This window comes from Ascaphus truei, chromosome 1 (assembly GCF_040206685.1).
Source record: "Ascaphus truei isolate aAscTru1 chromosome 1, aAscTru1.hap1, whole genome shotgun sequence".
Taxonomy (NCBI): domain Eukaryota; kingdom Metazoa; phylum Chordata; class Amphibia; order Anura; family Ascaphidae; genus Ascaphus; species Ascaphus truei.
The window spans coordinates 90,715,241-90,731,567 of NC_134483.1; positions in this window are offsets into that span (position 1 = coordinate 90,715,241).

Here is a 16,327-nt window from a genome sequence, read left to right on the forward strand (position 1 = left end):
ATGTTATTTCAATCAACCACCAGGATTGTACCCATTAAATAAATCTTTACAATCTGTTCATTTTGTTTCTACTTGGGACAGCACCTCAAGCAAATCCTTTTCAGCTAACGCTCAGAATCCAGAGGCACCCAAACGTCCAATGTACTATATAAAGGAATCGGATGCATGGGATAGGCATTGGAAATTACAATCTGCATTTGTTTGAATCAAACAGCCAACTGCAACCTCTGCAGCAGAAGGCCCCCAAAGCCTCTGTGAATAGCATGTAAAAGTGACTCAGCATGCCGCAAGTCAAATCCCTCTCGAGACAAGTATAGATTTCAGATCTACCCACAAATTGCTGGATATCTATTTGCTTGGGACACGTTTAATTCAAAACAAGGCACTTTTAGTGGTCAAGATCTCAATCAGAATTTGGAGGCTCCCTTGATCTTGACTGTAGGATTGTAGCAGCAATGCGACACCAGAGGTCAATATGAGTTTAACTCATATAATGTTAATATTTTGCCCCCTGCACACATCCAGCTCTTTTTTTTATTTAATATTTTTTGTTATTGTTAAGAATCATGATTTACTCCATCTCTAGCATCTAAGGCTAATATGGGAACCTAAGACTGCACTGGGCTCCTGGAAAGCTCCATTTTAACCAGCAGGGCACTTTATATTTCAAATGCTTATATCTCCTGAACAGAACTGTGGATTTTGTAAATAGAAACGGTGTCGGGAAGGGCAAGAAAAGATAAAGTAAGAAAAAAAAAAATGCAAAAAATCTTGCTATCAGTACAGACTGCTGCTTTAAACAAAAGGCAAGCAAAAAGCACTGATAAGACATGCATATTATTTGCTCTACAGAGCAGAGTTTTTTCCCCTCAACATTCTTTACATTCACTTTAAGACTCACTCTTACCTTATCTTTCAATCCAGAGCTTTAAAACTAAAATGTGGGAATGATAAAGACCAAAGTTATATATATATATATATATATATATATATATATATATATATATATATATATAGTGTATTTGTAAAACATTTTTAAAGTTTTCTTAGAAATTATTATAAACTGAGAATTATTATAAACTCCGAATTTGTTTCAAATCCCTTCACTTACGTCTCATGTTTATCTGAATTAGGGGATCATCTGACAAGGGGAGGGGCAAATGCATAAACCCTACAACATTATACTGATGGTGGGAAAAATAAGATGAACAGTAGTCCCTCCTGTATACATTTCTACCCACACAAGGAAAAAGCACTTGTAAATTGGGACGACAATTTCCTATGTCAAAAATAATATTTGTAGACAATTACCGTCAGTTTGACTACAAGGGTTAATAAGTTTTCACTTAAACATGCTATTACAAACATTTTTACACTGACTCGTTATTTCTAACAGAATAAGTCGGCCATAGTTAAATCAGTTTCTTTACCAGTGCCTGTGACAGTGCTTATCTCTGTGTGCTGTCTTGATGAGGTTCAGTTGTGTTGAAGTGACCATCTCTGAGAGCGAGTAAAGGCTCAATTTAGCCTTTGTGTCAGAAGGTCTCAACAGGGGCTATGTGCCAATTACAGGCAACAACTATGGAGCTGTTTTAGTTATGTGTAGACACCTCTCCCTAAAGAGCCGAAACCACTAATGCATTTCACATGTGTCTCTGAATGGACTCCAGAGGGTAACAGCTTGCTAATCATTTTAACCAACAATAACAGTAGTGAGGTGACTTTCTATTCCAATTGTTTCCTCGACTTCTGCTGTTATCCACGGTCCTGTCAGAGCTTCCACACTATCCCACTGGTAAATATTTAATGATCCTTTTAAGATTATTATTACAAGATTTACATCGAATGAATAGACCTCTGCATTCTCGAAATGCACAAAAAACCTTGTATGATTTATATTTTGGTCCATTAAAAGGGTATTCCAACCTACAGAGTATCTTACTCTTTCTACAACCAACATAGCTACTAGCCCGGTCGTAACTCTAGTCCTGGGCCCAGGGAAATCTGTCTGTGGCCCTGTGAGAGAAAGAAGAGAGTGAGGCCCACACAGCTTGGTAGATCAGGCACACCAGAGGCCTGAGACCATCCCAAAGGTCGGTAAGTCTGTATTTTGTATTTATTTAGGGTGGGTGTTTTTTGTGTGCATGTATAGGGGGAGGGGCGGGGGGGGCTTGTATGTATTTAGGGGTTGCTGGGGGGTATGTAGTGGGCGGGGGGTTTGTATGTATTTCTTGGGTGGAGTTTTTATGTATTTGGGGGGTGCCAGGTGGTTTGTATGTATTTTGTGGGGGAGATTGTTTGTGTGTGGCTGAGGGGGGAGGGAATGAGTGTGAGATGGGGGGGATTAAGGGAGTGGTATTGAATGAGAGTGAGGTAATTGATGGAGGGGGAGAAGAGAGAGGGTGAGGGGGGAGTGAGTGAGGAAGAGAAGGGCTAAGAGTGAGACGGCGGGGGGGAGAGAAATACATGGGATGAAGGGGGAAATAGAGAGGGGAGCTCGCGAGGTGTGAAGAGGGCATGCAAGACTGCCGACACAGAATGGGGAGGGCCCCAGTCGTGACTCTAGACCTGGGTCCTGGGAAATCTGTTGACAGCCCTGATTTTCTCTACTTTCAGGAAGTGCACTAGCACTTTGCTGTAATTGTGTAGTACACAACCAATGTCCTGGAGGATATAAATTACTGTTCTTTGTGCTTTATTTAAATGCAAACTCTGGGATGTCTTCCTATATCTTATTAACAATTATGTGCCATCGTATTTCATGTAATTCCTCCAATAACTCGTATACATTCTGTAATATACTCCAGCTACTGTCTACTGAAGTCACTTCAACTATCAAAAGAATACGCTACGCTAAACATAAACAGAACAAAAGTACGATATCATTTTACAGGACCGGTTTTACCAGTAGGCAAACTAGGCGGTCACCTAGAGTTGCAACATTTTTGGGGCAGAGGATTCAATGTAGAGCAGGGCCGCTGATAGGGGACAACTGTCCCAGGCCCAGTGAGTCTGGGGGCCCAGGCACCCTACCGGTGACCCTAACATGTGCCAGGTCCAGAGGTGCCTCCCAGAGGGGGCCTGCTGCAGGTTAGTGGAACTGACAGGCACCTCTCACGGACACACTTTACCCACAGGCCCATCCCTCCCCTCTCTGGCGCACATAACTATACACCCTCCCCCCAGTACAATCAGTATCATATTCTCTATTTTCATGTAAAATAAAAATAAATCTGCAATTATAAGTGCAGAATTTGTATTCATACTAATGCATAATATTAATTGTGTGTGGGGGTGGTGGGGTGGGGTGGGAGATGAAGGGGGGAATGCTGCAGGTTCGGCCCTGGATATAAAGCTTTATAAATACACGCTGTGAAACCATAAGTAGTAACAGAGTATTTTTGGTGTACTACATGTTAACTTGTCCCCCAGTTGAGAATGATAAAGAGACCCCTAAGAGAGATAAGAAGAGAATTCATTTTTTCACTTCCTGTCAGGGTTATTTTTTGTGAGGGGTCTCAGGAAACTGAGTTTCAGGGATTAAATAGGAACTCCATATGGTAAAACTCAGCAATTCATCTGTTCTAAATTCCTTCCTCTAAGAATAGTTGATACTGTAACTGACTTTGTTTCTATCTCGAGTGTGTGTTCAGTATGTGTGGGCCTCTGAGTCAGAGGTAGCTGGTATCCATAAGACACTGTGGATCTGACTGGAGATGCTTGTCACAGACAATACTGTGCAGCAGACAAGGCTGCACATACACTGCAGCTGGATGCAGTCAGGGATACAAGTCTTAAAGGAGCAACACAGGTTTCGTTATTTTTTGTTATTACAGAATTGAAGCAGGTTTTTTTCCGGAGTTAAACTGTGTTCATTTCAGCTCCGAGGACCCCCTGCTTTCAGAGATACTTAGCTTGGTAGGGGGTGCTGGTAACACTTCAGATTAAATGTCCGGTCACATGGTCCAATAGGAAGCTGCACATGATGATGTCACAGCTTCCTATTGGCCTGCGTGATGCAGGACATTTAAACACTGCCATTATATTAGGCACACAGTTTCTCTGACTGCAGAGATACTGACACCGCTATCTCTAGATAAGTATCTCTAGAAGCGGCGGGTCCCCAGAGCTGAAAATAACACAGTTCAGCTCCGAAGACCCGCTGCTTCAACCCTGTAATAAATTTTTTTTTAAAGTGAAACCCATCTTGCTGCTTTAAAAAGAGATATGCTCGTTATTAAAATACAGCCACTTGAACAGATCACCTAGACCGGACTGTCACTAGTTACCCAGGACCTGGGGCACGCATCTTAGCAGGGTTGTGGAGCATCAGGGTGGAACACCATGGTTAATCAGTGGAGACTTTAATGGGTCTAATTACTAATGCATTCAGGCTGCAAACCCAGGGCACAAAAAGTGCACCGTTTGCATCAAATAAATATGATTGTATTGTGTTACTTTGTGCAGAATGTTATTTACAAAAAGTGTGAAAATACATAACAAAATGGAAAAGTTTGACTGCTAGAGAAGCCAGTTATGAATTGCAAAGGCCTTCTACCCACTTCAAAGGCAGTATTATTACCACAAAGCCACTCTTTCTCCTAACCTCAATGTAGAACATTCATGTTTCTATGAAAGAGATATGATAAGTGTTATCAAAACCTGTAAAATATCTAATACCGCACAGCCCTGGGAGAAAATACCATCTTTTGCACACATTGTATTACCAGGGTAATTTGGTTTGCATGTCATTTTCTTGTTCAAGGCATCCTGTGGCTTACTGTAGCTGCAGAACATAGTTGTCTGCGACAGTACATGAGAATAAGAGTATGTTGTTGCCCTAGTTTTGCTTACAGAGGTATTATATTTTATGGCTGTTTAAATAGCCTCAGTAAGGATTGCAGGGATTTCAGAAGCAATCTGACACTGCTGTTGTGCCCTCAATCTATAGGCCAAGTCTGCTACGTTATGAGAAGCTGACACCAGTCCCACTTAGCAATGTATACTGAGAAAGCGGCTAAAGTGGAGGCACTTACTCACCATGTAACAACTCATCAGGCCTTTGAAACATTTGCTTCGCAATTTAACCGCGTTGTTGGCCGAGGTGTCTGGAAAGGATTGTAACCTCTCTGGCAATTAAATGGTTCAGCAAAGTTAAATAGCTTTTGGAGTTCAGGCCCCTCAACAGTTAAATAAAGGGAAAGTAATAATAACTTTATTTCATATAGCGCATGTCTCCCAATGAGACTCACAATGACAATATAGAGAGGGGGGCAAGGATAATTGATGCAAATATAGAGCCTCTCATTATCAATTGACAACCCTGCCTTCACGTGGCGCCTCTCGTTTCTAACAAAATGGGCTCTGTCGACCCTTGGGCCTAGCGTCCCCTTGGCTACATCCAGCTAAACAACTTCCATGGATCTTTTTAAAGTGAAGTTTTCTGTGGAAGTCGCCTGTACCCATCCGTGAGCGAAGATGCGGAAAGTAAAGTAAAAGTAACAATATAGAGTGCTGTGCGCAGCACATAGGAAATTTTGCAGACACAGTTCCTGCCCAGATGAAATTACAATCTATTTTCTAGTGCCTGAGGCACAGGGAGATAAAGTGACCTGCCCAAGGTCACAAAGGAGCTCACACCAGGATTTGAACCAGGTCCCCCTGCTTCAAACTCAGTGTCTTTACTCTGTGAAAGTGGGTAAAATAATTCAAGTCAATAATTAGAGTTCAAAATGTCAAATGAGTTTTATTGCATTCGATTGCAAAAGGAGACCGCTACCAGTAGCTGATCTGCCTTATAACCAAAAAAAGCATATATCCTTATACAATTTTCTATTACATTTGTCCCTCCCCTAAGGGGTGGGCTTACTAAGTGGAGAAATACATTTTTTTTATACAATTAGCCTAAAAACACTTGTGCAAGCTAAAAACTGAGACACTCCTTCAGGAAATAATAGGAAAATGAACAGTATCAACGTTTATAAGGTTTAGGGTTACCAAATATAGCTTGTTTTTGTGCTTTTGCATGAATTGAGCAGTGCAGAGGGGAAATAAAGTATTGCTGAGAGAGATAGGGATAGTGGGGAAAGAAGGAGATTGAGAGGTACTGTATATCGATTTATATTGCATTGGTAATGCTAAGAAACCAGTATGCCAGTTGCTTGCCACACTGACTTCTGTGATTTGCTAAGTTATGCTTCCATTTCAATATTAATGTTGTTTTGTAAACATAAAACCATGTATTTTATTATAATGCATTATATATGTAGCCCCCTTTCCCCCTGTCACTGAAGGAACTACCAGTACTGCTGCTACCTGTTTGGCTACCAGAAGGCCTGAGCCTCCACCACTGGGAGCCTGGGTTGATATCTCGATCACCTCGGTGCAGCACCTCCACCTGCGAGGGATCCCAACATGGTTGATAATCAACCTGTACCCCACAGTATATAGCCCACATACACAACCCCAACCCACCAGATGAGTGTCCCCAATGTACATTGCTTGGCACCAATATCCCTGATGTCCTTTCCCAATGTCAAGGCCCACCCAAAAGTGTGTGGAATAGCGCTATCCCGTGAACTGTTGGTGCACTTGTTGAGGTACCTGCCCCGGGGTCCTGCACCCTGGTACTGCTGAATAACAAACAGGGATCCGTCTGATCCAACGTCGTCGTCTGCCTCTACGTGGGATGAACTCCCATTGGAGGGTCTCACCTTTGAAAGTCTATTACTGTGACGGTGGTCTGGTCCCAGATCACAGGCTGCAATCATCGCGTGGCGTCTCACCGTTGCTATATCCTGACTATCAGCAGCAACTGGGGAAATGTCTCTAGCTATGTGCTTTCCCTGTAGCAGCCACAACCTACTGTGAGTCGGGGCTTATCTGGGGCCTAAGGGGGGGTATCTGGCCTAGTCTGGCATGCCACCTGCACCCAGACACTACCTTACCCCTCTGCGTCCCTTCTCCGACTGGCGTGGTCCCTCCTGAGCGCGCCAAATATAGCAAAGCTTATCCGGGATGCTATGAGCCCTATTGGCTCCTGCAGCCCATGTTGTTGCAGCCCTAGGGGCTGCTGGGACTTGTAGTCCCTTGTTTAGTTGCTGGAGTTTTCACTCCCTTTATGAAAATGAAAAGACCACCAAATCTCATGAGTCCTGTGGGGCAACTGGAAGCGGTGGTAACCCATATAATGTCGATTAAATATATGTTTAGCGATTCCAATGATACAGTAATTTCACAAGTTTGCTCATCTTAAAAAGATATATTCCGTTAAGACTTCAAACAATGTAAAAAAAATGTACAACCTAATCAATTTATGCCCAAACTATGGGACTGTGAGGCAATTTCACAGTAACCCGAGAAAGAAAAGTAAAGCTAATTTGTATTGTTAATACATTTTGGGTAAGATAGGTTCGATTTCTGCTTAAAACCTTTCATACAAAAGCAATGCATTTTAGAATATGTCCTTAATTGCATTGAGGTAGTTTATTTTTGAAAGACAGAGGCTCCTAAGTTTTGTATTGCATATTACTGTAAATTAGCTCTTTGGAAGGCCTTGCTTAGTTTGTAATTTTGGTTTGTAAAAAGAGAACTTGTCCAAGTTCTAACTATACATTTATTAACCCAGAGGCTTTTTATTGTGTGGTTTCCTAATAAATCTTTAACCGTATTTGATATCATCCCAACTTGTTCATGAGAAACCAAAAGCGTCAGGTTACTCACAGATGCTTTTGATTCAGATGTTACATTGTGGTTTATGCCGCACACCAAAATAGGGACTATTGCTTCACAGCCTGGTGTAACAGTTTCATTCCTTATTCTCCTTTTAACGCATCCGTCCCACGTAGTGATCTTTATTTCAGTCTCAAAAACAATAATATATTTAATAAAACATCAGGTTTTGAGGTTGTTATGAAAATGTGCTTCCAATATGTCATCTGATGGGTGGCTGAATGATATCTCGGACATATAACTCAACAGTGCAGAGCCGGGGGCCCTGGCACAGTGCCTTGTGCTCACAGCGGCCCCACTCTCAGCCTCAGCTTAGACCATGTCCGAACTGCGTTCGACCGGGTATGCAAGCACGCTCGTGGCGCGAACAAAAGGCCACACTTCCATGAGGCAGGCCATAGCGTGTGCGACCCTGTGCGCGGTGAAGCGTGACGGTGCGGCAGATTTTTCGCGAGACAAAGTATTTTGTGTTTGTCGCACTATGGTAGGGTCGCGTGGGTGGTTCAGCCAATGAGGACGAACCAGCCTCGTGACGTCATGGCCCTACCTCTGCCATGCCTCCCCGTCGCACGCGTCATAGAAATCCCAAAGGCCACAGCCTTGCACAGTGCTTTGTGCTCTCATGGTGCCACGCTCAGTCTCAGACCAAGCAATATCCTACATGTGTTTTTTTTTTAATATAAATCAGTTCTCTACTATGAGAGAATGTGTAGCATTTTTTTTAAACCCCACTGAATGACATTTTTGATGTATTATAATGAAACAAGCATTTTTGTTTCTGTAGCAGCCATTTACAAAGTCACATCCCCTTCCTCTTCTGAAACAGGTTGTGGCACACCCCTTTCTGGACGCTGCCCTCTCTCTATCAGCGCACCGATTGTTTCTAGTGACTGCCTCGTCACATGATCTTTCCCACAGAACTTTACAACTTTGATCCTCTTCTGCGGCACTGACAGACATTTAGTGAACCCCTGAGCTGAATCTTTGTCAATCGATCACGGGAAAACGGATCGATCGGCAACTTAGCTAATTACTAATCATTGTGTTGATTGTATTGATGAATATATTAAAAGGGGAAAAAAATTAAATAAAATTTAAAAAAAAGTCAGCTTGGACTGCTGCTTTAAAGAGTCTATTAAATATGAAATAATGTTTCACATTTACATCGAACAGCAGTAAATAAACAAACCTTTCATTCTTATTCTTGAATTGTGTCGCAATATTTTGAATTGCTCTTCTAACTATGTGTTATGAACAATAATACAGCTGTTCAGTGAAGTAAGAAGCAACCGGATCTCTGATGGAAAATCATTTTGATAAGTCTTAACTTGAGAAATGTAGACACAGCTGTATGGTAAAATGCTTCTGCTAAAGGGCCAACAAACAATATTGTTTGCTTTCAGTGAGGTCTGTCGTTCTAAAATGCACATACTGTGACGTATTATGTTTGAGTTTCTCTAACAGAATGATTAGATATCAAGAAGAAGTACCTTCTTTTGTGTAACTGTTCACAACACATAACATTACACTGGGTCTTTGTGTAAGTGAACCTTACTGTTTGATTTTTCCAATCGTATAGATAAAAAAAAACATTGCGGGCATTGATGTTGAATGCCAATAGTTTTGTAATGCAATACATTGAAAAATATTGACAATTTTGCCCTGCACTGGTACTGGCTAATTGCTGTAAACTTTCATAAAAACACTGCTTTGGCTGAGTGCCCCATCAAGAAGGATGTCTTGGCTACGCCCCTAAGCATAAAAGTTATCATTTAATTATGGATACTGTTTTTCAGTTCCTTAATAAAGGTGGTAGAAGGCAGAATTCATTATTTAAATATAAGTATTTTGGATTTACATGGTCACTGGTATGCTGGTATTGAGATAAAAGCAAATTATGTGCTTTCAATTTCAAACAGTAGGCACCAAATCCTCAAATTCACGCTTTCTTCTCCCAATGCTTCTCCCTGACATTCATTCCATTTGTTCATCATTTTCTGTCAGATTCTACAAAGCTTGATGTTATTTGTGGAGGAAAGCAAAGCTGGGGGGTATAAGGTGTAGCCGACAGTAATTCATATTACCCGTTTTTATTTTAAGTGACCTTTCTTTCAGTTTTTCTAAGACTAATTAGTCCACTGAAAAGAGCAATAAAGCTGGAAGTAAAGGATTTTCATAAAGAATAGCAGAGAAATCCTACAGCTGGTATATTTACAGCCTATTCTGGAAGAACCACAACTCGTTTTCCGTTTTGCTTGTGTAAGCAAAATTCTAGGTAGTGAGCTACCTCAGTGTGCTATTAAAATGTCCCTTAAACATGTCTCTTTGATTATCAATCGTTACAATCCTATCGATCTACATGTCAGTGATCATAAGTCATACTAAAAATACACTTGTTTAAAAAAAATCTAATCAAGCTATTAAAATGTAGCATTGCTGGTTTTAAATTAAATTCGTATTGACATATTCACTAGCGACTGCTGTAATTATCACATCATATCATCATTAGCTGCCCGCTCTGCATGCTTCTAGAAATTCCTATACTTAGAATTAACTTCAGCAGCAATCCTGCCCCAAATTGCTTTTGCTCTTTGTAACCGTAAAGCAGCAATACTCCATCCTCCTTTTTGTCTTCTTCCCTTGTTTTCTTATTTGTATACGTAAAGCATGTGACAATGTATAATTCTACATTCTTAACTAAGCTGGCAATCGTTTGGTGCTTCTGTTATAAATATGTCAAAAACCTTATGGTTTTACTAACATAATTGCTGCTTCGGGAAGTGTAACTTAACAGCTACAATGTATCCTTATATTACCAAGGTAACATTATCTATTGTTACAGTTGACAGCTCAAACTGCTGGGAATATTGGCAACAAGTTACCACCAACAGGAAAGTGTTGTAAAGATCTTGCACTGCTGGGGAGGTGGGCTAAAACCTGCTATTGAAATCAAAGGATGCTGTAAAAAAGCAATCCAAGCCTGCAATTTTTTTTTCAACTTTAAAAAAAAAAAAAAAAGATATATATATACACACAATTGAAGCAGTTCCGGAGACCCACTACTTCTAGAGATACTTGCCTCCAAAGTAGGTGCCGGTAGCTGCTTCGGCTCGGCAAGCCGGGCTTTAAAGTTTGAAGCTCCCACGTCACATGGGCCAATAGGAAGCTGCACCAATGATGTCACGGCTATTGCCCGCAGGCCGGGAAATATCTGATGAGCCGGCATATTGTGAATCCTGGCAGCCGAGGAGAGTGGCTGTAGGCACCTAATTTGCAGGTAAGTATCTCCGCAAGAAGGGGGTCGCCGGATCTGAAATTAATGAGGTTCAGCTCTGGAGACTTCCTGCTTCAAATATATATATATCCAAAAATGAATAGACGATACCGTTCTGTGGCTAACAAAATGCTTTTATTTCGTTAGCCACAGAACGGTATCGTCTATTCATTTTTGATTATTAAAGCTCGGCTAACACGGTACTGATTTTATATATATATATATATATATATATATATATATATATATATATATATATATATATAACCACACAGTTAAGTTATGGTGGGTAAAAAAAGTAACACAAACTCTCCACAGTGAAGCATATAGCAAATGGTAAGGAGACTGTATGCTCATTTGCATGTCTTAGACAGGTCTGCAAACCTGCTTTTCACCATTATCACTCAGCACACAGTGCTTCCACTTCAGCAAGGGATTCTGGGAAATTACATTCAAATGAGCACACAGTGCCACCTTTTGCTTCAAAACCATATAACATGGTCCCTTATAAGCTTATGCTTGCTGCATTTCAAAGCTTTTGGTGCACAGCCTGGGTTAAGATGCATAGCCAGTAACTTAACTTAGTGTGGTGAAACCTATCCCATGCTTCATTTTGCAAAGCCAGTATAACCAACCCCACACTGATGAGACCCATTAAGGTCGAAACGGCTGTCTGTGGGTGAGTTTACTGCCTATGAATCTTAGGCTAAGGCAATGAATTAGTTAAATACCAGTGCCATGTTAATTGTGGGTAGCGGGGGTGGGTGAAGGTGGTATTTGGTCCTTGGTGAGTGTTTAGGCCTTGCGGTTGGTTTCAGGTGGAGTTAAGCCCTTTATTACCTTTTGGATTTAATATCGCTAAGGTAATGAACGGGTTAACCACTCCCGGTACTCACCCGGTAGGTATTAACACCCACCAAGGGCCAAATACCAACTGCACCCATCCTTGCTACCCACAATAAACATTCAAAAACACAACAACACTACTACCCACCTCCTCTACCCCCAACACGACCCCCCCCCTCCCCACCACCAACATATACAGTACAGTAATGGGCAAAATAATTATTGTCCAGAAATGGATAATAGCTAATTTCAAAATAAAACATTAGCCAGCCAGCATAAACAATGTAAACAAAACTTTCTACTTACTCCTGCCATCATGAAGGGCATTCTCATCAGCATAGTGCAGGTCCATGTCCTAAGTTGCCAGCAAGAGTACATAAAAAATACAATCTAATGGCCCCTAACCATGCGCAGTAGCAAGATCAAGCGGTGGCTATTAGGAGTATAGCACAGCAGGGGTACTACACTCCCCAGATTGCTGTAGGGGATGATCACGTGATGCAGCACAGTCAATAGGGCTGAGAGATGCATTGCAGTTAGAATTCTGTTAGTTGGAGTTCTGGTAGTTATAGTGACTGGCAGTGGAGTGTCTGACTTTTGGATCCAGGACAGAGAAAGGGAAGGTAGGGTCTAGCTGTCCATGGCACCCAGATTAGGTCAGATTAACCCCCTTATGTCTAAGATAATCTCCACTCACCAAATCAGATTGTGGCTGTTCCAGGGAAACCTCTAGCTAGAGGGACATTTCCCCTGTTGCTGTGTACAGTTAGTGATAGTGCCAGTGAAGACGCCGTGCAGCGACTTGCAGACTGTGGTCTGGGGATGAACCACCACCGTACTATCATAGACTATCAAAGGTGAGACCCGCCTTCCGGAGTTCACCCCACGCAGAGGCGGAGGCTTCGTTGACATCGACGTTGCTGGATCAGTGGATCCCTTTTGCTTTTCGGCCATACCCGGGTGCTGGAGCACCTGGGCATTTACCTCACAACGTGCACCAACTATAACACTTTCAGTTACTATGGGCAGTGCTGTTTCACACATTGGTTGGGTTGGCCCTTGTGGACACCAGGGAGGTTGGGTGCCCAGGGGCATCTCAGTACTTTGGGGAAATCCCATCAGGGGTTGACACTACGGTTGGAGGGCACGGTGGAGCTACGGCCATTCGAGGCCTATATTGTGTGTGGGCTAGTGATATACATAGTTTTACCTGTGTTCAGTAAACTGTTATTAAATACAAGTGTGTGATCTTATTGCATTGGGTCCTGTGAAGGGGTTATCCGGCACTGCCAGGATCCCTCACAGGTGGAGGCGCTGTTACCAGACGGATCAGGTACACCCTGGGCTCCCAGCAGCGGATTTCAGGCCTCCTGTGAGCCACAGGTAAAGCACCACACGCTCAGTGGCCGCCACATTTCCCATAGGGTGGGGGAAACAGCAATACATTAAAATCTTCTGATCGCTGACGAGGTATGCGCAGGGAGAGGCGACTCTCTCTGTGCAGCTCTCTCTGCAGCTGGAACAAATCGCCGGGTGAGCCCTTTTGAGAGAGGCGATCATCAAGTTGATGGCTACTCGCCCATTTTGGGAATTTTGCTATCACAGGTAATCGAGGCTTTCTGAATACCGTGATAGCAACGTCCAAAAAACTGGTGCGTAACCGGCCTAGCGATTTTTGTTTGAAGCCTTGTAGAATAGGTCCCATAATGTCTAGTGTCTGAGGTCACCATGGTAACCTTCACACGGCAGTGGGCGCAAGGGAGATGTCCATTTAACCAACCGGACATCTAGAGGGACTTATTCTATATCAGCCACAGTGGCCAGGCAGCCGTTTTTGGCAGAAATTCCATATTGACTTCAGTAGAGAATTTCAGCCGAAATTAGTTTGAACAGCCGTTTTGGCAGATATAGAATAAGCCCCTTAATATTTCAAACGCATATATCTCCTCATCAAAGCATTGGATTTGAAAAATAAAAACAGAGTTGTAATGTGCAAAAAGCAAGAATGCCACAAAAAAAGCGACCAGCACCAACTACACAGTAGTAATGTTAATGGCATACAAATGTAACACAGGGTTGGTATAGGCGGTTCACAGCTCACCGTAGGGGTACAAACATGTCCAAACGCAATGAAAAAAAGGGTTGTTTATTCAGTGCATATTAAAGTGAATCTGCCACAGAGTAACTCTGACGCGTTTCGTCCACCAATAGGACTTTGTGTTACTCTGTGGCAGATTCACTTTAATATGCACTGAATAAACAACCCTTTTTTCATTACGTTTGGACATGTTTGTACCCCTATGCCCTATGGTGAGCTGTGAACCGCCTACACCAACTCTCTTTTACTTACCTGATTACTCGGCTGGAGCACGCCCTGTGGTGCACCTGATCTGCTTCCTATTTTCAGAGTTTGAAGGATTGAACTCGACGAGTCAAGACCGTGAGTACTTACTCTTCGCGGGGTTGCTTGGCTGTGTATTAGACGCCGGGATGTGTGAGGTAGTGGCGGAGATCAGCTGCAGTGGGCCAGTATATGGTTCCATGCAGGGAACATGGCTCCACCGTTAGTTTGTCTCCCTACCACATTATGGCCCCATCCTGATGTTCAGTCTCGTGTACACAGTCTTACTCCCTGGCTCATATTTCTTAGATTTAGGATATGATCAGCAGCGCTTCAATTACTTTATTATCACTTCTATTATGGACATTGTGGAATCTGTTGCACTATTTGGAGCATCGGTCGCTGGAGGTCATTCTCTGCTTGTTCTTACAAATGTAACACATATGTACTAAAATCTTTCTTATATATGTGTCAAAGCTTTATGTCAAGTTTTCCTTGTGTAAAGCCTACAAATTCAGATTACAATATTAGCGCATACTTAGAAGTCCTGGAATGGCTGTGCCACACATAAACAACAGCACTACTAATTCATTATATACCATAACAAAACGATATGTGTTCATAGTATGGCTATAATAAAATATCTTAAATTCAATTAGATATTTATTAATGGTAGTTATATAATTAAAAACATGGTTATATTGACATGATTTACACTTCTGTTGTTAATACAATTGAAGAAGTTCAGTCTATCCCCTCCGCACTCACAAACAACTTGGGTAGTATCGTCAATATTAAACCTGACGAAGGGATTACCCCAGAAACGTAGTGTCGCTGTAAACCTGGTATTAAAGCTACTAGAAGATTTTGATACTACGCTTGCATTGGAAAGTTTGTGAGTGCGGAGGGGATACACTGAATTTCTTCAATGTTACATGGAACAGCAGGTCACTGCTTTTCTCCTCTTTGCACCACTTGATGTTTGTTCCAGAGAACGGATACTTGAAGACGGATCTAGTGAGTGCAGATTGTGCCTGAAAAACACGTGTTTGTGATTGTTAATACAATTGTTAAGAAGATTAAATAATACGATTCTAAATGCGTGATGACAAAAACAATGAAACATTTTGATTATAAAGAATATGATTTCTTTTGATTTAAATAGTATGTGTCCATTGTAAAGGAGACATTACTTTAAAATGCATTCAAATGTAAATAACAACAAACATGATTAAATGAACACTTGTTTCACTAACGAAAACACTATTTTAATTGAGACCTTGTGACAATGTTCGATTTCAAATTAACTATGTATCAAGCGTCATTTGAGACAATGAACTATGGGGAAAATGCACTAAGCCTTGTTAACCAGGGAATGTGACGTTACCTAAAACAGGAATGGACATTATGTTAACTGAGTTAGCACTGTATCTACAAAGCTCATTAAGTGCAAAAACAACATCCTTATTGCATTTCATTAGAATAGTGTTTTTGTAGGATAATGTTGTGTTATCTTCAAATAACGTTACATTATGTAAGTCTTGGCATTACTCCTATTCAGACACTGAAATAGGGCTTCTGATGAAATGTATAGAGAGTGGCGAGGGAAATAATGCTATGGTTTTTAAATCATGCCTAACAAGTTTAGCGCCGACATAAATAATGTAATGTTACGTCTCCGCGTTAACAGACTTTTGTGAATAGGAGATTGCATCTCATCACTAGTGTCCGTTAGGCTGGGGCCATGGTACCGCAGACCGTGCAGAGGCGTCCGCACGCTGAGCAAACAGACTGCCTTAAGGCAGTGGTCGCGTCCATGCGGCGTGCGGGCGCGTGCGGGTGGAAGCAGGAGGGGGCGTGCGTTGCGCAAGAAATCAGTTCAAACTCATATTTTGGCGCGACAGGCCGGTCACGTGAGCGGTTCGCCCAATGAGAGCGAACCAGCTTTGTGATGCCCCAGGGCACCCTCCCAGGCACGTCCCCCCACGGCCCGTCCACCATGGCCAGGTAAGCCCTTGCTCACTGACCAGCCTCCGCACGCCTCCGCTCTTTACAGGGGAAAACCTGGCTTAACATTACATTACTGTCCTTTGTGGATTCAGTGTTATTATTGTGACTTTAACATAAGCAGCCTA